Source organism: Ictidomys tridecemlineatus, chromosome 2 (genome assembly GCF_052094955.1).
Source record: "Ictidomys tridecemlineatus isolate mIctTri1 chromosome 2, mIctTri1.hap1, whole genome shotgun sequence".
NCBI lineage: Eukaryota > Metazoa > Chordata > Mammalia > Rodentia > Sciuridae > Ictidomys > Ictidomys tridecemlineatus.
This window is the reverse complement of record NC_135478.1, coordinates 39,687,108-39,710,049: the sequence shown is the minus strand read 5'-3', so window position 1 is coordinate 39,710,049 and position 22,942 is coordinate 39,687,108.

Below are 22,942 nucleotides of genomic sequence, written 5' to 3'. Positions count from 1 at the left end.
ACAAATGGAAGAAATGATTTACAGTAGAAGGGGTAGAGAGAGAAAAGGGGAGGGGAGGGGAGGGGAGGGGGGATAGTAGAGAATAGGACTGACAGCAGAATACATCAGACACTAGAAAGGCAATATGTCAATCAATGGAAGGGTAACTGATGTGATACAGCAATCTGTATACGGGGTAAAGTTGGGAGTTCATAACCCGCTTGAATCAAACTGTGAAATATGATGTATTAAGAACTGTGTAAGGTTTTGAACGACCAACAATAAAAAAAAATAAATTAATTAAAAAAATAAAAATAAAAATAAAAAAAAAAAAGAACTCAGTCACTGCGTTTCTTTTGTTAATGGGGCTTCTGTGTAAAGACACCTGGAAAATAATCCTATTAGTCAGAGTACAATCAGAAAAGCAGACCTCCTAGGAGACATATACAATAAGAGATTTCCTGTAGGGATTTGAGCTTATACAACCTGGAGCTGGTTAAGCAATCTATTTAAAGTTCTTGTTTCTGTACAGAGGTAGGAACTGAAACCTAGAGGGAGAATAATCAGAAAAGAAAGATGGATATAAAGTAGGTACATTAGTCAGTTTTCCGTCACTGTGACAAAAAATACCTAACATAAACAACTTCGAGGAGGAAAAGTTTATTTGGGCTCAGGATTTCAGAGGTTTCAGCCCATGGTCAGCCAGCTCCATTGTTCTGCCCTGAGATGAGGCAGAACATCATGGCAGAAAGGATTGTTGGAGAAAAGATGCTCAGCTCAGGGCAGCAGGGAAGCAGACAGAGAGAAAGGAGGAGGAGCTAGAAGAACAATATATAATCCCCAAGGGCACACCCCAGACACCTACCTTCTCCAGCTATACCTCATCTGCCTAAAGTCACCACCCAGTAGTCCATGCAAGTTAATAATCCATCAAGTGGATTAATCCACTGAATATGTTTCAGCTCTCATAATCTAACCATTTTACATCCAAGCATTAACACGGGAGCTTTGGGGGAACACCTTATGTCCAAACCATAACAGTAGTAGAGGAAGCAATCCAGAATGTGTAACAACTCCCACAACTCAATAACAACAACAAAAGATGGGAGTAGGTCTTAGAAAGACATTTCTCCAAAGAATTTACACAAGTGGCCAATAAGCCTGTGAAAAGATGCTCAGCACCACAGATCTTTAAAGGAATGTAAGCCAAAAACCACAATGAGATACCACTCGCCCTTATTAGGATGACAGCTACCACCAATAATTTTTTTAAAAAGTTAGCAAAAGTGTAGAAAAATTGGAAGTTTTGTGAATGCTAGTAGGCATGTAAATGATGTAGCTGTTGTGGAGAACAGAATGGTAGTTCCCCAAAAAAGTTAAACATAAAATGACTATTTTTTTGATCTGAAATTCAACTTCTGGATATACACTCAAAAGAATTAAAAGCAGGGTCTAGAAGAGATATTTGTACACCCACGTTCAAAGCCGCTCTATTCACAGCAGCCAAACGGTGGGAAAACCCCAAATATCTATCAATTGATAAAGGGGTAAACAAAATTAATCGATATAATAAAACAATCACGCAGCCTTGCAAAGGAAATTCTGACAAACACTACCAGAGAGAAGAACCCTGAAGACATTCTGCTAAGCAAATAAGCCAGACACGAAAGAACGAATGATGTCCGACTCCACTTACATGAGATACCTGAGTAGTCATAGAAACAGAGGACAGAATGGTGATTGCCAGGGGCTCAGGGAAGGAAGAGTAGAGATCTATCATCGTTCAATGAGTTTGAAGTTTCATTCTGGGAAGATGTTAAGGTAAATGCACACAGATGGTGGTCCTGGCTGCACAACAATGTGAATGTCTCTGCTGCCATCGACTACACACTTAAAATTGATAGAATCATAGATTTTACTTATGTATGTTTTTATCACAACAAAGACTAAAAATGAGGGAAACAAAGGCACATGAAGGTCCACAGAGGTGAACTGGAACCCACTGGTTGGTCTGAAGGCTGCATAGTTCTCACACCCACACCAAGTCTCCCACCCTACCGAACCCATGGAAGAAGCCAGCACCTTCCACATGCAGCTAAACCAACACCTGGCCCACAAGGTGGAGAAGCTTAGGGAGGACCCAGCACAGCTGGAATAGCAGAAGGCCTGGCTGCTGCCTCATGACAGCCAGATAAGCCAGGTGGTTAGTGGAAATGTGCATGAGCTACACATCAGTTATTCATGATCCTGCACCAACTGTCTGAGGCTAAGGAAAAAACATGCTCGCTGTTCCACTTCCATCTTCCAAATCTCACTTAAACTATCTCATAACCCAGGCTAAAAAGGCTTGCAGTCAGGTCTGTCTTGATGCCCAGACTGCAGTGGACAATTCTTGTCATTGAGTGAATCAACCTTCTCTGAATTAGCCTTTGTTGCTCTCCTCTATATCTCCCTGTGTGTGGCCTGCCCGTGTCTTCCACTTCCTACCTCCTTGTGAATATTTTCTTAATCTTCTCCATCCAACTCCTGCACTTTCTCAAGATCCAATATTCAAACCACCTCTAAAGAAACGATTTGATTGATTCATTTATTAATAGTTATACCTGCTGGACAGAATGCCCCACCAAGTTTCTATAGATTAGATTAAATTTGGTGAAGTACTCTCCTGATCCTATGATCTCTGCCCAAATTATAGGTCACAGGGACAAGTTTTAGAAGAAGGGACTATGGGAAAGAAAGCCTAATGGATCCAATTCCTCCACAGTGAATTACTATTTTTAAGCCTCCTCTGTAAAAATCAATTTGCAGGGCTTGAGGGAGGTACTAGGGATTGAATTCAGGGGCACTCAATCACTGAACCACATCCCCAGCCCTATTTTGTATTTTTATTTAGAGACAGGGTCTCATTGAGTTGCTTAGTGCCTCACTTTTGCTGAGGCTGGCTTTGAACTTGTGATCATCCTATCTCAGCCTCCCAAACTGCTGGGATTGTAGGCATGTGCCACTGCACCTGGCTAAAAATATTAAGGGATGTCTCCCTTTAAGGTATGCTTGTGTGAATTTACAAAGATGATGAATGGAAAGTATCTGAAAAATAACAAACTATCAATATGTGTTTGTTGAAATTGGTCATCTATAAAACACAAGACACTTTGTTTTAATATGTTTTTGGTTGTAGGTGGAAACAATACCTTTATATTATTTATTTTTATGTGGTGCTGAGGATCAAACCCAGTGCCTCACATAATACCAGGAGCACTCTACCGCTGAGCCACAACCCCAACCCCACAAGATACTTTTAATACAAGGAATTTTTACTTTAGAATCTGATCCATAATGTTTAAAGAAAATAGAGTCTGACTGTCCATATATTCTTCTGGTAAAAGCATCAAAGGTGGCATTCCTTAACAGTAATCAAAAGAATACGTTCCAGGCAAGGTCACATCACTGAGAGCAATGGGTCACTTCCACATAGCCTCCAACCAACTCCACACCTAGGAATTCTATTGTTGAGAGCCACAGCTGAAGGGGCCCCAGCAAACTTCAGCTGCCAGCAAACTTCCAGCTGCCAGCTGATGATTGGCTCACAGCGGCCCCAGCAACATCTAGCTGATTGGCTCCTCTGCGGTGATGCTCATTGGGCTGTTTCCCTGCCCTTTCAGACCACGGAGCTGCTCATTGGGGGACTTCTTTGGCTCCACCCACGCAACCCAGCCAATCAGCCTCAAGAGCAGGAGGATTGTGGGAGTGGGAGAGGATTGTGTTTTTGTGAGAGAGGCTTGGGGGAAGCCGGTAGTGGCAGTTGGGCTCTGAGGGTTTTTCCTGAGGAGCTGTTTTGTTTGGCATGTATGGTTCTAAAACTAAAGTTCGTTTCTTTTGACAAGTGGCTCCTGAATCGTGCCCAGCCAGACTGTGGCATTCTATTTTGGCCCAAAGTGCATTTACTTAGTTCATCTTCTGGCTAATGGTCATCACCCCTTCCTCTGACCACTTCCAGCCCTTTACCTGAACCTGTCTTACAATGGAGAACCTTTGCTACTAAGTTAGTTGGTTAAACAAATTCTCTCTTTAACCAGACTGGAAACTCCTTGAGGGCAGAATCACGGACTGCAACTTACTGTAAATGGAAGATCCAGTTGGAGATGAGATTGCGAAATCATGAAGAACCAGGTTAACAGTCACCTTTGGCATTAAACATGATTCTGGAAGTAAAAGGAAGCACAGCAGACAAGAGGGTATATATAGATCATCATATGTACTCAGGCTTCTGTTTTAAATGATACTTTAGTGAATGTATTTTGGAATGACTACACCGGAACCTGTCACCATCAAAGACCTGAGAACAGGATTATTTTTTTTTTTTTTTTTTTTTTTTTTTTTTTTTTAAAAGGACAATAGTAGACCCTTTTGGAAATCCAGGTTTTTTCTGCCTCTACTTTTTTTTTTTTTTTTTAAAGAGAGAGTGAGAGAGGAGAGAGAGAGAGAGAATTTTTAATATTTATTTTTTAGTTCTCGGCGGACACAACATCTTTGTTGGTATGTGGTGCTGAGGATCGAACCCGGGCCACACGCATGCCAGGCGAGCACGCTACCGCTGAGCCACATCCCCAGCCCAGAACAGGATTATTAATGCCAATCGGTTTCACATTTCCACAAGTCTCAGAACAAGTTTTTGAAGTCAGTTTACCCAAATTGGAGGACACCTGCTCTGTTTTCTTGCAGTCTTAGTATTAGCAGTTTCTCTTTGTACAGCTCTGGTACTCAAATGTCGTCAATTCTCATCCTTCATGGATTCTGTATTTGTTAACTTGCCTACACAATAAAATGTGCTTGTCATCCCCAAACCTATATGCAGAGATTTCACAGTTATTTGTGGACGTGCAAAGAATGGCAAAAAAAAAGAAAAAAGAAAGAAAATAAATGAAGCTGCTGACACTGATGTCCCAGGCTGAGGTCAAGCAAGGTGATACTCTGTCTTCTCCTTTCAGCTCCTATACCTATAAACCAGTGTTCTTCATGATCTCTATTTAATGCCATGTTTTTAACCATTTGCAATTTTTTGGTGAATTTGGTATTCAGAATGGCCCCCAAGTGCAATTCTGAAGTGCTGTCTACTGTTCCTCAACACAGGGAGGCTGTGATGTGCTTTCTGGAGAAGATAAACTCATCAGATAAGCTCAGTGCAGGCATGAGTTACAGTACTGCTGGCCATGAGCTCAATAATGAATTAAAGATACATATCAAATAAAGTTTCTTAAAACAGCAACATATTTTTTTAAAAAGCTTATGTATTGATTAGTTGACAAAAATGCTGTGATCAAAGATTCACAGAAACATAACCCTGCATTTCTCCTAGAAGCAATGATTTACTGTTCCCCAGTTCAATGTTGACAGCAACTTCATAGAGCATAACAGCCATGCATAATGAGAATTGACTGTGCTTTAAATCTGCACGTCACATTTAAATACTACCTGTTTCAGCAGGTAAATAAGGATCTTCAGCTTTGTTTACTGAGAGGAACAAAGAACACAGAACACACCTCTGGCATTATATGTTAATCTGTGCAAGAGCTGAACCCAAAATTGCTATTAAGGAAGAACTTTTCAAGGGAGTAATTTGACTCTCACTCTACTTAACCACTGTTTTCAGGGGGGAAAAAACAATCTGGGTCATTTGTCCCACCTGTGTGCTTTCTCTCTGCCACCTTTATTATGTGCACTTCAATTAAAGGGCACAAGTCCTGTTCTGAAAAACTTGCTGAAGAAAGGTGACTACATGAAAAACACCATAAAAATGCTTTGTTTTACTACAGCTTACATCAGGATACTATTCTCAAGTGTGGTTTGCATTGGATTTTTTTGCCTAAACTTTGTTAAAATAAACATGTCTCAGTAAGGCTGTGGACCTAAGGTATTAGTGTCCTTGGAGACAGGCCCAGGAAACTTTATTTTATTCCATTCTCCTGTGGTCATAAAAGTTTGAGAATTACAGCTACTATAAAAGATGCCAAATAATAAATATTTCATAAAAAACAAAAGTAGCTTCATCTCAGAAAACTTGGGGGTTTATGTTTTAATTTTATGCCCACATTGTTGTAAGAACAGCCTCAGGCTAGTTATTCCTTGAGAAAAAGACAGGGCAAGGGCTACGCATCTAAGCTGTTTAGTCAAACTAAATCTAAAGCAGAGACTCCATTTATTCAGCCACAAAGAAAAATGAAATTATGTCATTTGCAGGAAAATGGATAGAACTAGACACCATTGTGTTAAGTGAAGTAAACCAAACTCAGAAGGTCAAGGGTCACATGTTTTCCTTCATGTATGGAAGCAAGAGAGGAAAAAGAAAAAGAAAGGTGGGTGGAGGAGGGTAGTCTTTTGAAAATTGAAGGGAGATCAGTCAAATAGAGGAAAGGGACCAGAGAAGAAGCAGGGGAGGGAAAAGGGAAATACTGGGGAATGGTATCTGTCAAATTATATTGTTATGTTGTGTGCATGTACAAATATGTAACAACAAAGTCTAACCATTATGTACAACTATACACACCAATAAAAATTAAGGAGAAATAAAAATCAGAGACTCTAACCTCCCCAAAGATAGCTAAACAAGGTGGAAATGTAGAAGAACACAAGCAGTCTCAAAGAGGATCCATCAAGCCTAATCAAGATGAGCCAGCCCTAGTCTATCAATTCCTAAACCATAAGAATGAGTTACTTTATTGAGCTTCAAAATTATGCAGTAATACCTTAATGAAACATTCTATACCCAGCAGATTTTTTCCCCTGCTTTTCATTTTCAATTAAAACCAGTTGATTTTAATTGAAAATACATCTGGCTTTCAGTGTCTAAAAAAAGTCCTTTCCTGTACTCTGAATGTCTTCCCAGAATTCCTCTGTTGAAACCTAATCCCCAGTGCTGTGTTAGGAAGTTGGTTCCTAAGACAATATGGTGGAGAGTTGGGATTACTTTTTCTTTTAGTAAGTATAGGGTCTCTGGTCTAATGTCTAGGTCCTTGATCCACTTTGAGTTGAGTTTTGTGAAGGGTGAGAGATGGGAGTTCAATTTCATTCTGCTACACATGAATTTCAAGTTTTTCCAGCACCATTTGTTGAAGTGGCTATCTTCTCTCCAATGTATGTTTGTGGTACCTTTGTCTAGGATGAGATAACTGTATTTATGTGGGCTTGTCTCTGTGTCCTCTATTCTGTTCCATTGGTTTTCATTTCCATTTTCATGTCAATATCATGTACTTTTCTCAATAAGGATTGCTTTGTGTCTTCTGAGCCTCTTATTTTTCCAAATCAATTTAATGACTGTTTTTTTCTATTTCCGTGAAGAATGTCATTGGAATTTTAAGAGGAGTTGCATTAAATCTGTATAGTGTATTTGGTAGCATGGCCATTTTGACAATATTAATTCTGCCTATCCAAGAAGATGGGAGATATTTCCGTCTTCTTAGATCTTTTTCAATTTCTTTCTCTAGTGTTCTGTAGTTTTCATTATTGAAGTCTTTCACCTCTTTTGTTAGGTTGATTCCCAAGTACAAGAAGTAAAATCAATAATCAATAAATGGGATACTATCAAACTAAAAAGCTTCTTCACCTCATAAGAAACAATCAAGAATGTGAAGAGAGAGCCTACAGAATAGGAGAACATCTTTACCACCTGCACCTCATATAGAGTATTAATCTCCAGGATATACAAAGAACTCAGAAAACTTAACACCAAAAAAACAAATAACCCAATCAATAAACGGGCAAAGGAACTGAATTGGCACTTCACAAAAGAAATACAAATGGCCAACAAACACATGAAAAAATGTCAACATCTCTAGAAATTAGATAAATGCAAATTAAAACTATACTGAGATTCCACCTCACTCTAATCAGAATGGCAATTATCAAGAATACAAGTAACAATAAGTGTTAGTGAGGATGTGGGGGAAAATGTACACTCATACATTGATGCTGAGACAGCAAATTGGTATAACCACTCTGGAAAGCAGTATAGAGATTCCTTAGAAAACTTGGAACGAAAGCACCATTTGACCCAGTTATCTCATTCCTTGGCATATAGGACTTCAAAATCAACATACTACAGTGATGCAGCCACATCAATGTTCATAGCAGCTCAGTTCACAATAGCTAAGCTATAGAACCAACCTAGTGCCTTTCTACAGATGAATGGATAAAGAAAATGTGGTACATATCCATAACAGAATATTACTCAACCAAAAAGAAGAATAAAATTATGGCAATAGCCAGTAAATAGATGAAACTGGAGACTATCATAATAAGCGAAATAATCCAGTCTCCTCAAAACCAAAGGCCAAATGTTCTCTCTGATGTTTGGATGCTAACACACAATAAGGAGGGGCAGGTGGAAAGAATAGAAGTTCATTGGATCAGACATTCATTGTGTGTGTGTATATATATATATATATATATATATATATATATATATATATAGTCAAAATACACCCTATTGTGATGTGTTGGGAAAAGTATAATGGCAGCCACACCCCAGAAAAAACCCCAACATGGCGCCTGAGGACCTTCTCTTCCTACTTTCTTCTTTTTTCACTGGGACGAAAAGTTCCCGGGGGTGTGAACTCTCCCGCCGGTGCAAATTTCAAATCTCGCTGTCGGGGAACCTTAGCCCCAATAAGAACTAATTCCTGGGCTCCGGAACTGATATCTGGAAGAACTTGCCAATAAACAGGTGGCCCGCCATTTATCTAAGCCCTGCCATCTCTCCTTAGATCTATATAAGCACACAGCCTTTTGCAATAAAATTGGAACTCTCCCCGGCGAATTGTCTTGCGTGGAGGATTCTTTCATGATGTATCTCTAAAGAGAAGAAATTTTAAAAAGAGAGGTGAAGTCTTTGACAAGTGGTCAACTCATGAGGATGGAGACTTGAGAAGTTGAAGAGATTGGTTTTTCCTTCCACCACCGTGACTCAGCAAGAAGGCACTGTCTATGACAAGAGAGCAGGCTTTCACCAGATCCTGAATCTGCCTTGATCTCAGACTTCCCAGCCTCTAAAACTCTGAGAAATAAATTTATGCTATCCATAAGCCACGTGGTCCAAGTGCACTAAGACATGCCTTCCCAGTTGGTGAAAGTCATGGATATTAATCCTCCACCTTCTCTGTTTTATGATTTTTCCTCTAACATTTTTGTGTATTGCCATTGATGGTATTTTGCCATATAATTTTTAACTGTTTATGCAATTTTTAAAGATTTATCTTTTTTTGTGTATGTCTGGCTTTCAAACTGCCTTGAACAGATCTCCATCCCCTTTAATTACATTTTTCATCATATAGACTTTGTATAGTTCCATTAGATTTCAGTTTTCCCCTTTTATATCAAATCACTTTTCACTAATGGCCTATAATGTTTGAATTAAAATGAGATTTTAAAATTAGACAAAACCAGTTGAAAACTCATTAAGTTCTAAGGAAATTTTTGTGGTGAATCTTTAATTGCTTTTTCCATCTCTGTGTTGATAAGTGATATGATCAAGATTTAAAGCTATTGTTAATCTAAACCAAATAGTATGCATTTTCTTCTAGTGTTTCTAATTTGATGCCTTAGGGTCAGTTAAAACATTTTTTTTAAATTACTTTCCTACTCATGTCTGAACTCTTATTATATTCTGAACCTTGCCTATTTTTTCTTACATATTTTCTTTAATCAGGCTAATAAGATTCTTTTTTAATTTCATCATCTTATTTTGGCATTGAAGTCTTTATTTCCTTTTCCCTAAATTCATTTGGATCTTTTCATTCTTATTTTTTTTTACTAATTTATTAAAGTAAATGCTAATTACTTAATATTTTGCTTTTTAAAATACAGGAATTTAAGACTGAAATTTTTCTCTAGTATATTTTTTGTATTGTCCTGAGATTTGGGTAGGAATAATTTTTCTTTTTTCCCCATTCCAAATAGCTTGTAATTCCATTTTTATTTCATTTGATCTAAAGCTTACATAGTAAAATACTTTTTCATTTCCAAATAGTTAAATTATTTGGTTACTTTTAAGTTATTCATTCCTAATTTTACTAAATTCGGGACAGAAAATATGGCTACTATAATTTTTATTCATAAATAAATTATAAAGATTTTTTTACATCCAAGTGCATGAAAATTTTATGGACATATAATAAATTTTGTTAAAGAGATAAATTCAAGCAATTCATAACTAGCTAGAGCAATAGAGTGATAGACATTGCAAAGTGTACAGCTCTCCACTGTTTCCCCCTTTCTCATCTCCTAACATTCAGTCTTTTTTGTGATTCTTATGTTTAGTTATAACCTTCTCTTTCTCTTATTTTCTTCAAAATAATTCCTGATTCTCTCTGAATTCCTGATTATCTGAAAATATAATTTTTTAGCCTGACAGGTGGAAAATTGCTTGGCTAAATATAGTATATTCAGAGAGCATTCCATTTTTCACAGTAGGATGCAAATATATTTCACAAGGAAGAGCCAGTATTATTTATGAGAAGTTTTAAGGGCACCTGCTCAAAGAACTGAAATAGGTTGTATCATTCTGAACAAGTTAGAGGGAGAAAAATGTAACCAAAAAAAGCTTCAGTTATTCCAGAAAATGACTGAAAAGTTAGGAAAGAAAAAAAATAGAACTTAAAATAAAAATAACATTGAATTAATTATTCAATTAAGTAATATATGCATTTTTGCAAAAGACACAGATTGATTAGTAGAGGGAGGTAGTATATAGCTATAATACACTAAAAATTCTCAAGACCTGAGAGAGAAAAAAACAGAAAAATTCAACTTAAACATGGGGAAATATATATCAAGAAATAATAATAAAAAGGAAGAAGTAATGTTAATACTAATATCAGAAAAATATACAGAATCCTCTATGTACATAATAATTCAGCTTGAAAACTCATAAAGCAAAAAATTATAAAAACACAGTAAGAAATTTTTAAAGTTTAAAAATACCATCATAGTAAAAAAATCTAGTATTATCTGGATATATAAAATATACATTCAACAAAACAAAATAAGGAAAAGGAAAGATATATGTAGGTATATAATAACAATTTACTATGACAAGTTCTGACAAGATTTCATGCAATCATGTGGAGAAGTCTATTATAATTCACAGCATTAACAAGTAAACCAAAAATGCTAATCATCTCAATGTATATAGAAATTATATTTAATAAAATATAATATTTACAATATTTAGCAAATAACCAAGAGTATATCCACTCAAAAATCTACATCAAATATCTTAATGATGAAATTTTAGAACAATTCCCCATAATTTGGCATTCATTAAAGGGTGACAGATATCAGAATGAATTGTAGGTTGTGATAGTTCATGATTCCTATTTTGAAGTGGTAGGTCAAATGGAGAGTTGATTGGGAAAGACATATCCTCGGACTTCCTTAAAATTAGACTAGAGGGAAAACAGAGTGGCACACAAATTAAATTCACATCTAGACTTTATTTTGCATAACAAAGATAAAAACAAGTACTATCCTTTGCAGCTAGAATGTCCCCCTAAAGGCCTATATGTTAAACGTTTGGTCTTCAATATAGCACTATTAGAATGACATGGAAACCTTTACGATGTGGGGCCCAGTGGAAGGTTTTAGGTCACTAGAGTACTCCTTCGAAGATGATTGTGAGACACTGATCTCTTCCTCTTTCTTTCTCTTCCTAGCCATTATGAGATTGATAGACCCAGCCTGATTTTCTCTTAAAATTGGGAGCCATCTTGCCAGAAAGCCATTAAAAGATAATTTTGGCTTTACTATAAATTACTGTAACTTCTGAACTTGCTTGAAATGCCTGCCTGTGCCTTGAACTCACCCATACCTGGCTCTCTGACCAGATAGCAACCCTCTCTGAAAGTTTAGTGACACCTCATAAATCTTGGCCTTCCCTGGCCAGATAATGACCCTCTCTGAGGCTCTAATGACCTTCATAAATTCTGATGTTGGGGCCAGCAAAAATGTAAACTAGCCTTTGTGTTATGCTCGTCAGAGTTTTGTTATCTGTAACCCCGCTTTGTGTAACTTTCTGGGCTGCAAGAAAACTTCGGGGCTGTCTTGTTCCCATGGTTTCTGGTGGGAGAGGCAGCCCAGCCGGTCGAAATAATAAGCTTGCTTTAATTTGATTTTAATTGGAGTCAGTGGTCTTTTCTTGTGTCCTGGTCTAACAAGATGAACAATTGTTTCACTACATGCACCTGTGATTATGTGCATAGGCTCAAAAGCAACAGAGCCAACTGACCACGGACTGACACTTTCAAAACTGTAAGCCAAATAAACCTTTTATCTTTTAAAGTTAATTATCTCTGGCATTTTTTATAGTAATGAAAAGCTGAATAATATAATAAGTAATTCCAGAAAGACAATGAAAAAAATATTAAAACCTGAACATATACAATAAGGGGGAATAGAAATTCACTGGATTAGAGAAAAGGGAATGAAGGGAAAGCGAGGAGGATGGGAATAAGAAAGACAGTAGAATGAATCGGACATAACTTTCCTATGTTATCCAAATACCTGACCAGTGTCACTCCACATCATGTACAACCACAAGAATGGGAAGTCATACTCCATGTGCATATAATATGTCAAATACATTCTACATTCATGTATTACTAAAAAGAACAAATAAAAAATTTAAATTAAAAATTAAAAAAAAAAACTGAACACATCCGGCTGGTGGTATAGTTCAATGGTAGAGAGCTTTCCTATCATGCACAAGGCCCTGGGTTCAATCCTCAGCAACACACACACACACACACACACACACACACATCCTGAGATTGTGGCATATTGTACCAAAAGTTGAGTGAGTTTCAACTTGTAGTAAAAGAGACATTAGAGAGAGAAGAGAATTCTAAGACATCCAGTCAACCCATGGCATGCATATAAAGCACCTCATATCCTGTCACACTGACAACTTCAATATCATCTACCATTATTAATTTTGTACAAACAACTCTTTAATTGAAAGCTGGGGCTTATAAGTTGTAAGTAAATCTCAGTGTGAAGTACCTGAATTGATTCAAAATAAATTAGAAAAAATTAAACATAAGCATAGAACTTTGCTACAACTTGGTTCATTACTTTGACTTTTAGTCACTCATAGTTCCAATACTATGTATGAGTATTCAAGTAATTTCTCAAGAAAAGGACATTAAATTTTCTCCATATTTTATACTTTTATGTAAAAAAAACCCCACACATTTCTATTGCCAGATTAGTCATTCTGAGCAATCTTATTTGCAAATCATGGTCAATGGCTAAAGACACTAAATATAGTTTGCACTTTCCTCTTACATGTAGATTTCTTGGTTTACTTTTCTTGAGATGGGAAAAGGGGTACTAGGGTTTGAACTCAGGGCACTTGACAACTAAGACTCATCCTCAGCCCTATTTTGTATTTTATTTAGAGACAGGGTCTCACTGAGTTACTTAGCACCTCCTTTTTCTGAGGCTGGCTTTGAACATTTAATCCTCCTGCCTCAGCCTCCCAAGCTGCCTTGATTACAAGCATGCACTGACACACCCAGTGCTTGACTTATGAAATAGATTTCCAAAGAAAGATGCCTGTCAATCTAATTACTACCCATCAAGTAATAATGAATATGTGATAATTTTTCACATAACAAGATAGTAACAACTTATATGATAATCTTAGGAACAAAACCATTTCTAGTGGTTCATTAATTGAATTTGACTTCTACTCATTATACTTAAGAGTTTTGTGTCTCTTAAAATGATTGATCAGGAACCAAACATTTACCTGACCCAAGAAATCTATGAAGGGAAATCTGAGTGTGTTCATTTTAATTTGGGGTATTTCTAAACCCAGCCATCTTTTAATGTTTCAAATTTGAGTTTTCATGTAATTTATTTTCTTAGTAGAATAGTATTTCTTGGTGGTACCCTAAGTTTGACTTTGTTTTCCCTTCTAGGTTGGTAATGGCTTCCCCAGCAGGGATCCACCATAGGGATCATTTCACACCATTCAGAAACAGTCACTGAAGTGAACTATTTCAAGTCCAAGGAAGGCAGAAAAGGCCTTTCAACAGCACTAGCTGTAATTTCCCAAGAGGGATTTAGTCAGGGCAGCGAAGTTCATGGATTTGAAGAAAAACTCAATGAAGCTTTAACACTGATCAAGACCCTGGACTTCAGCATCCTCTTTCAAAGCTGGGAACAAAGTCGAGAAAAGGTTGTGTCAGGACAGATAGAGTCAACTTGAAAAAGGAGATCTTGATAGAATTGTCATTTTGCAGCCCCAGCATATTCTTGAGTAGCAGTTCTCAAACTTTTTTGGTCTCAGGCTTCTTTACACCTAAACTATTAAGAAAATACAAAAAAAAATGTTTATATAGTTTATAGCTGTCAATATTTACAGTATTGAAATTAAAACTAAGCATTAAAGATCAAATGTAAGATCAGAAATTATGAAGCTCCTGGAAGGCCTATGGGAAATGCTTTATGACATTGGTCTGAGAAAGGAGTTTTTGGTTAAGACATTAGAAGCACAAAACCAAAAATAGACAAATGGTATTATGTCAAACTAAAATGCTCTGCACAGCAAGAAGACAAGAAAGTGAAGGTACCACCTATGGAATAAGAAAAAAAAAATCTGCAAACTATGCATCTAACAAGGAGTTAATTTCCAAAATATACAAGGAACTCAAATATCTCTGTGTTCATCAACTTTTCATCACTGTAACCAAAATATCTGAAAAAAAAAAACAACTTAGAGAAAAAAAATTTATTTTGACTCACAGTTTCAGAGGATTTAGTCCATGGTTGGCCAGCTCCATTCCTTCAGATCCATGGTGAGGTAGAGCACCACGGTGGAAGGGCTCGGTGGCTTACAGCACCTGAAAAGCAGAAAAGAAAGGGGTTGAGAAAAGATAAATCCTTAGAGGCCATGCCCCCAGTGACATACTTTCTCCACCTCCCATTAGTTCATCCAGCCATCAATGGATCAACCCACTGATGAAGTAAGAGCCCTCCTGATTCAATCACTTTCCAAAATCCCCACCTCTGAACCTTGCTGCATTAGGGATCATTGTTTTTAACACATATGATTTTGGGGGGATGTTCCAGGTCCAAACCATAATAATCTCAATAACAAAAATATACATAAAAAAGAGCCCCACAAAAATTCAATTTTTAAAATGAGCAATGTGTATGCATAAATATATCACACTGCATTCCATTTTTATATATAACACTAATGCACCAATTAAAAATAAAGGAAGAAGACCAATAATTTTTTTAATCTGGGCAGATGATTTGAACAGACATTTCTCAAAAGAAAATTCAAATGGCCAACATGTACATGAAAAGATGTCCAACATCCCTGATCATCAGGGAAATGCAAATAAAAACCACAATCCTCACAGTTAAAATGGATATTATCAGAGAGATAAGAAATAACAAATGCTGGCAAGACTGTGGAGAAAGGGAAATCACATACTGTTGGTGGGAATATAAATTAGAACAGTTATGGAAAACAGCATAGAAGTTCTTCAAAAAATTTAAAAATATATTATTATACAACCCAGGTATCTCACTACTGAGCATACACCCAAAAGAAATGAAATCAGTCTGCCAAAGAGACGTCTGATCTCTCATGTTTATTGCAGTACCATTCACAACACTCCAGATTTGTAATAAACCTATGTATTCAACAGATGAATACACACACACACACACACACACACACACACACATATATATACTTGGCCTTAAAAAAGATGAAACCTTGTCATTTATAATGACATGGATGATCCTGGAGGACATTATGTTGAACAAAATTAGCTAGACTCAGAAAGATAAACACTATCTGATCACATTGATGTATTGAATCTAAAACAGTTGATCACATAGAGGTGGAGAGTAAAAAAAGAGGTAACCAGAGACTGGAAGAGGAGAGAGGAAGGGAGAAGGCAAAGGGATTGATCAATGGATATAAAGTTACAAGTAGATTCTAATTGCACAGAAGGGTGACAATAGTTAACAGTAATGAATTATATGTTACAAAATCTCTAGAAGAAATGTTTACAAATGTGCTCAGCACAAAGAAATGATAAATGTGCAACAGGTAGGAAGATGCTAATTACCCTGATTTGTTCTTTTTTTGTACTTGGAATTGAACCCAGGGTAACTTTACCACTGAGCCATATCCCCAGCCCCTTTTAAAAATATTTTATTTAGAGACAAGGTCTCACTAAGTTGCTGAGGTCGGCTTTGAACTTGCAATCTTCCTGATTCAGCCTCTGGAGCCACTGGGATTACAGGCATATGCCATTTCTCCCAGCTCTGACTTGTTCTTATACAGTGTATGCATGTATTATTGAATAATCATATTGTGCCACATAAATATGTACAATTATGTGTTAATAAAAATTAATCAAAAATAACTAAGAAATAGTTATAATATTTAATTTATTTTAAGATGCATTTATTACATGTTAGCATAAACAACTTATTTTATGAAAAAAACTACTTTGCAAAAAAATAGAGAGCAATATCGTATCTTCACAAATCTTTCTAATGTCTAACTTAATAAAAAACTGAATTCTCGTATTAGCTTTAATCAAAACTATGTCTTTGTATTTAAATATATGAACAAAATAAGGCCTCAGATAAATACGTGGTTGGAAATATAGGGGTGTTTTAGTAATCTTTTCAATATTGGTAGATTTTCTTCTTTGACACTACATCAAAACATAACAAGTTCAAAAAATTGTTTTTTAAAGGAAAAGAAACTCAACAAATAAATATATGGCTTCATTTCCAAATGTTTGGATTTTTTTCTTAATATCTTTTTATTGTTGATCTCAAATTAAATATCATACCAAAAAAAAACCAAAAAACAAAAACCTTAACAAGGGGTAGTTTCATAAAGGTAAGTGTCAATAAGGAATCTAAGACCACATCCATGAATTTTGTATACTCTGTCATATTAAAATCCATTGGGTCTTTCTTGCATTATGAATGGATTTTATACATGAATGACTTTGTAAAATCACGTGATGGTCATTTGAAAAAAATACTGGTTCACTGAGTTATGTGGATCTTCAAAATGTTGGCACATTTGTTTTGATATTAAAAAAATAATATTATTCAACATCACCACTATTGTCATCAGAATAGACTATGAGTATTAAAGAAATGTCAAGATCAAGATTCAGTATCTGGTAAAAATTTCTTAAACCCCTTCTAATTTTGACTAAATTTTGATAACTCACTTCATTTGTTTTTGAGAAAATATCTGCCAAATACCCAGGAATGAATAACCACAGTTTCTCAGTTGATCTTTTGCAATAAAACTGAATTCCATGAAAAAACAACTGTTAGCTTTCAAGCACACACAAGTGTGTTAGACATACTTCCCTTGTGTTCTTCTGAATATTTAAGAATGTGCACGGCAGAGTTATTTCATAAAACTAACAATTTTGCTGCTTCTATAAAAAGCTTTCTTAAGCGAAGTTGACATCCTTGAGAGTGTATGGCCACTAATAGGATTTGGCGAAACTACCTTGCTGCATGAACCAGCAGCTTTACACATGAACTTCTTGCACCATCAATACAAATGTCAACACGCTGCAACTGGTAAGTATCATCTTAGAATTTTTACAAAAATATTTCTGACTTGTAGACTTCCTGAAAGAGTCTCAAGGATCCCCAGAGCCCATGAGCCACATTTTGAGAACTGCTCTTCCTGAGAATTTTAGTCCTATTCAGTGAAAAGATTCTGAAGAGAAGTGGAGAATATAGTCTTTTCAGAAGGACTTTGATGTCTTTGGCTTCAGCTTTAATTTCAGAATCTAGATGAGAACTGGAAGCTAGGGTTTGCAAGTTGACTGATAATTTGAAGAAATCCAAATATTTTCAAAATGAAGAGGAAAAAAAATACAAATTAGTTTCCTCATTTTTAAAAACAAACTAACCCAGTCAGCCCTTACTTTATTTAAGCCTTTTCAGCCTCATTAGTGTTCTGACAAATTCCTTGTCGCTTTGTATAAAGTCCTATATGCAGTAAAATAATCAAATGAGAACCAGAAAGTTAAAATAGTATCATTTATAAATTTTTTAGATGTGATAAGCCATGGGTTTTGCTCTATCATTTTGAATATGTCTAAGCACATTCAATATTTTTGCAAAAAAATAAAATGTAGATATACCATAATTGCTCTGAAAACATCTCATTTCACAGATAACATAAACTGAAGTCAAGGAATTTTCAAGTTTTACAATTAAAAGTTTTTTCTTTCACCTAATTTGACCTTAGATGAACTTATCTGTTTTTCTAAGTTCAGTCCTTACTGATCTTCCAGCCTTACTTTGAACTCTGCCAGAACCAGGTTGCTCTCCACCTCAGGAAGTTTTGGAGCATTCCAGACTGGACATCATCAGCAATTCAGACATTTCTCTTTTGACTGAGACAATGCAAGTCTTACATACACTTCCTGAAGTAACACAATATTTCCATTTTCTAAGACCAGGTTAACTTTTCCACAGTCAAAACGTAATACCAAGTATGTCCAACAAAGTTGGTCCAGTGTCTATGTTATGGTTTGGATATAAGGTGTCTCCCAAAAGATCACCAGTGAGACAATGCAAGAAGGTTCACAGGAAGGGCTGGGGTTGTGGCTCAGTGGTAGAGCACTTGCTTAGCATGTGTGAGGCCCTGGGTTTAATCCTCAGCACCACATAAAAATAAATTAATTCATTAAACAAAGGTCCATCTACAACTTAAAAAAATGAAATTAAAAAAAAAAGAAGGTTCAGAGGAGAAATGATTGGATTATGAGAGTCTTAACCCAATCAGTGCTTTAATCCCCTAATAGCAATTAACTGAGTGGTTAACTGAAGGCTGGTAGGGTGTGGCTGGAAAAGGTGGGTCCCTGGGGATATGGTTTTGGGTACATATTTTGTATCTGGTAAGTGGAGTCTCTCCCTCTGATTTCTGTTGGTCATGTAAATTGCTTCTTTCTACCACACTCTTTTACCATGATGTCCTGACTCACCTTGATCCCTGAGGAATAGAGCCAGCCTTCTATGGACTGAGACCTCTGAAACTGTGAGCCTCCAAATAAATTTTGCTCCTCTACAATTGTTCTGGTTGGATCTTTTAGTCAAAACAGTGAAAAAGCTGACTAAAACAGTCTAATCTATTATGACCAATGTCAATTTTGATGTATTCAGTACTGATATTACCTACCAATTTACAGCATCAGCAATTCTGTTTTAGATATCCAACATGTCTTCATCTAATTTCCTTTCTGATGGCATAGCGACGGAGATGGCCAAACGGCCATGTCATGATACTTGGGATGCTTATTTGTTCAACATCATAGGTTAGGATTTCAGAGGCTCTACGCCCTCAGCTACCATGAATATACTAATCTGTGTGCATTGGGCTTCAAGTACTCCTGCAGCAACGATCCCAACTAATTTATTCTTACTAAGTGCAAGATTAGCAATGTTGTTCTTATGGTTATTTTTTTTATTATGCTCACTGTTATATATTTGTTCATCAGAGTTGGTGCTGGAATTTTTTTCTTTCTTATTTCAATGACTTTCTCATAATAACATGATGACTTGAGAAGAAAAGCTAATTAGGTCTCTCAGAATTCTTTCATGTTCTATGAATGCTGAATTGATATCAATTAAGGCCAAATATCAAGATATGTGTTTGTTTCATCTTTCTTGTAGCAGGGATTTAGATACAGACAGAATTGTGTCTGAATCCTAGCACCTCTGGTAACTTTCAAGTCACACAGCCTGCATGATATTCAAGACTGTGATGACAATTGAATATCGAGTATTGAAAATGCTTGATACAGTGCAAGGGTCCGGCGAACGTCGGAGGAAGAGACCACCAAGAGACCAGCTCATGCAACAGCAAAAGGGGATTTATTGAGGATCCAATCCAGCGCGCTGGGGCTCTAGGCTCACTCAACAGGGGAGAGCGGCCAAGAGCCCCAAGCAGGGGTTGAGCAGTGCTTAAGTATACTTCTTTTAGGGAGGGCAGGGGCTTTACATACAGCACAGTCTCCTTTAACAAATCACCATACACCTCGGGAAAATCAAACAACAATTCCCAAACATGATTAGTACATTCATTGGCGGGAACAGGTCTGGCGGGAGTGATAGGTCAGTCCCAAGAAGGGGGGTACATTCAAACTGATTGGTTTGGGCCCTGAGATGCCTATGTGCCAAGCTGCACAGGGTCCTAGGTTATTAAACAACTAAATGGTCTGGGGGAATATCTACTGGGGCAGTCCCGGGAATTGTTTTAACAGCTACAGGAATTTCAGGTTTTGAGTGCAGTTTAGAAACTTTACAATACCTGGTCCTTTACATTTTAACTCAGGCTTTGCAGCTTAGAAGCAGCTTTACAATGCCTGGTCCTTTACATTTTAACTCAGGCTTTGCAGCTTAGAAACTTTACCCTTTCAACAGTACCCAACACTTAGTAGGTACACAATAAATGATGATACTTATTACTAAATGTCCGCATTTATCATTCTGTTGTACAGAGGGATTTGAAAACTAGGAAAGAAAATAACACAAAGATTTAAATAACTATTTTATCCAGCAGAAGAGTTTAATATTTTAAAAAAAGAGAGAGAGGATTCAAGTTTGAAACCTAAAGCATTTGTGATGTTTTTTCCCATGTGTCCTCTTCAAAACTAATATTTCATCAGTAAGCAAAAGGGTAACAAAAAATTAATCACAAGAGAAGTACTGGGGAATGAAATCTACCAGAGTATGCTTTATCTATGTACAAATATGCCACAAGAGATGCTGCTTTTATGTATAATTATATGCACTGATTAAAATAATAAGAAAAATAGAACTGGGATCAGTGACATAGACCAAGAGGATCAGGGAGTCTTCCCCAAATCCCGCTTGGGTGAGGGAAAGGGTTCCCCTCCAGAGGGTTGGGCTGGCTGAGAAATAAAAGCTAAAAAAAGAAGTACTAGGAAATAAACCACAGGTCTCAGAAATATAGTTTCAGAATGGGGGCAGCAGCGGCCCAAGCTGACCAGAGGGTGTAGCTTTTAACAAAGAAGGGACCCCCACCCCGACTCCACCTTGCATGCTTTATTTATATTGGAATAGATCAAAGGAATTCGATAGAAAGTTCTTCACCAAAACAGAATAGAAGTGGGGGCAGGTAGGCTCCTCCGTTCCTAATGGATCATCTCCGGGGCTGCATGGGAACTCTTGGCAGGGCTGAGGGGCAGTTCACTTGTAACGGGTGATCTTAATAGCGGAATTGATGCTATTAGTTCCCAAATGCCAGATCTAGCCCCTCAATGGCTACAATGCTGAAAAGGTCCTCATGCATTTCACGGGTGGCTTCCCACAAGGGAGGGAAGGAGGTCAGGGGAGAGAAAAGGTATAAAAAAATGAGATTGATCAATTGTTATGTGCATCTACAAATAGGATCCAACAAAAAAAAAAAAAGGTCCCAAGCACAAGAAGAAGCCAAGCTTTGATATGTCTGATTTGTAAACTAATAGGAGAACTCTCTTAGACTACTCACATTCATACTTTAGGTAAAAGATCTGAAAAGCCCAACCTAATTCCCATTTCTGATGCTATTATTAAAATAAAATGAACTGTAATAGCCCAGGATGGGAAAACTCCCTAATTACAGCTACACTTATTGGAGTCTATTGTCTTAACCAGATGAGGTTCATGAAGACATAGATGCCACCAGTATTTACTTGAAAATCATTCAATTTTTTTTCCCCCTCGGAGCATGAATTCTGTATTTAGAATTGATGGCTTTTCAGAGTAAAATAGGCTCAGCTTTTTCCTCCTAGTTTACATGACTCCACCCACAATCTACCTTCATAATTTAGTCTCTTTCATCCTGGTATGCAGGAGGGTCTCCGTAACTAAGCTCTGAATCTGAAGGCATGGTTTTCTCTCTGATGAATTTCCTTCTCCTCTCTATTCATTTATTCATGACTCCATTCACTTATGCATCTAACCATTCATTCACTGAGTGCTTGCCATATGCTTGTCACCAGGGACACCAGAATAACACAGAAACCCACTAAACATAACATTTGTTTTCAAAAAAAAAGGGGAGAGCAAATGTTTTAAGAAATATTTAAATAAAAGACTGAAAGAGAACTACATTAGAATGTTAATAGAGGAGCTCTTGAGTGGTGTTTTTGTTCAACTTTTCTGTTCTAGCTATATTTTCTGCCAAAACATGCTTAATTTTATAACCAGAAAAAAAATGTAGTGAATTAAAGTTTGCTAGCTTAAAAGGAAGAGATTAATTTCTTCAATCAAGTTAGATGACATTAGATAGAAGGATGAGACAAAAATCGTGGGCAAATGTATTTCTGCAGCACCCAGCACAGGGAACTAGATAGATGGCTGCACACTGGTTCAACGAGTTTATTGGTCATCTTGCAAATATTTTGTCTTTCTTTTTTTCTTTTTGCCTTTGACTATTGCTGCTACTTCTTTTAATGTCTTTTTTTGTTGTTCCCATAATATACTTTTATTTTCTTCCTGTAATGTATATGATGACATGTCCAAGTCTGTCCTGTGCTCCCCTCTCCTAGGAATACATGAGCCCATAGTCCCATATAAGAACCAGCACTTACCAGAAAATGTGATCTAATCTGGGTTCAAGTAATATAGCCCTTCGGGGACTTAATTGAATTCATTTTCTTGGAAACCTGATTGTATACTCCAGATGGAAAGGTGAAGGATGGAAAAGAAAGGAAGCCAAAGAGGAATATAAGATTTTCCCCTAAGTAGTCTTAATTTCAGATTCCACTGAGAGCTGAAGAAAGACAGTTCATTTCTTATTAAGACTATAGAGAGATACCAGATCATTCTCTGGCCCAGGAACTGGAGTCAGGAAGAGTTGGCAGGATAGTTAGGAACATGATGC